Genomic DNA, 1,331 nt, shown 5'->3' with positions numbered 1-1,331 from the left:
GGTCACTGCGTCTGTGACCACCGGCTTTTCCAAGGTACCCAAAGCCTCTCCTCCCTCCACCCCTTGGTGCGAGCCTGGGGCCGTGCTCCTCATCTTGGAGGTGTTAAGCCTGAGCTCCTGGAATATCCCCAGCCCTGAGTTGTTACTTTATCTTATCTTCATCAGCGAGCAGTGTCAGGCCTCAGGGCCCCATTCAGGGTGTGGGAGTCTTCTGCAGCTTTTGTAGTACAGTTTTAAAAGTCTTTTAAGAAAACGTTTAAGTCATAAAACATAATATTTCAGTCTTTGAAACCCCTCCCTTTAACGTTATAAATCCAAAATCTAATCCAGAGCACCAGAATCTCCCACTGTGGGGGATTTCCATATTCCTGTTGCTTTCTCTGTGTTCTGTCCTGGGGATTTGTGGACTGAGGGAGGCACTGGCCGCTCCTCTGGCCAAGGGGAAGGCTCCTCTGCTATTCCCATGAAGAGAACACCTGGAATTACTGTCCTGGGAGCCCAGTCCGGTCTTTCCAGTGACTGGGGGGCACCCAGAGGGTCTTTACACGAAATGAAAATGAGACCCCGGCCCAATGCATTGACAGCAGGATTGGACACTCCTGGCCAAGGTGACCAGTCCGTGGGAATTGCACTGGTGACCATCCAGGGGGGATTTTAAGTTGGAGACTTAAAATCAGAAACTCCAATTCTTTCTGGCACCTCTTGCTTAAATGTTTCCCTGATGGAAGACATCAATTAATATTTTTATTGACCAGATTGCCAAAACGAGGGAAAAACAATCAGCATTCCCTGAACACCTCCATCACTTCCACAGCCATCTGCAACCAGTGGCCGATGGTCAGGAGCTTGCCCGGAACAGGCTTGAGGGGTGCTATTAAGTCCATTATTCCCAAGGTTTGAATGATTCTGGCATTATCCCCTCATGTCCCTGAGTGTGCCAGAAACCCCAGAGCTCCAGGAGCTGCAGGCAGGTGTTTTTCCTTCCCGCCTTTTTGGGAGTGTGGGTGAAGGTCCCCTTCTCTGTCCAGCTCTGGGTGTTGTCCTCGCCGCAGAGCCCACACTGACCCTTGGCCTTGTTGGAGCCAATTCCCTTGTCATGGCCCATTTGCTACAGAAAAATGGGAAAGTGCCCAGTCAGCCCCAGCTCCAGTCAGGAACGTCTCAAACAGCACCGTGGGGTGCTCCTCTTGCTCTGGAAAGGAAGCCAGGATGAGCCCAATCCCCAGGGGCTGTGCAGGGGCTCCCTGGGGAACAGCACTTCTATTACCGCAGGCCGAGGCCCTAGGGTATATCACCGTGTCCCGCAGCCGTAGGGAGGAGGAGGAGAGAAG

Source organism: Corvus brachyrhynchos, unplaced genomic scaffold (assembly GCF_000691975.1).
Source record: "Corvus brachyrhynchos isolate BGI_N302 unplaced genomic scaffold, ASM69197v1 scaffold323, whole genome shotgun sequence".
Classification (NCBI taxonomy): Eukaryota; Metazoa; Chordata; class Aves; order Passeriformes; family Corvidae; genus Corvus; species Corvus brachyrhynchos.
This window is presented reverse-complemented; position numbering follows the sequence as displayed.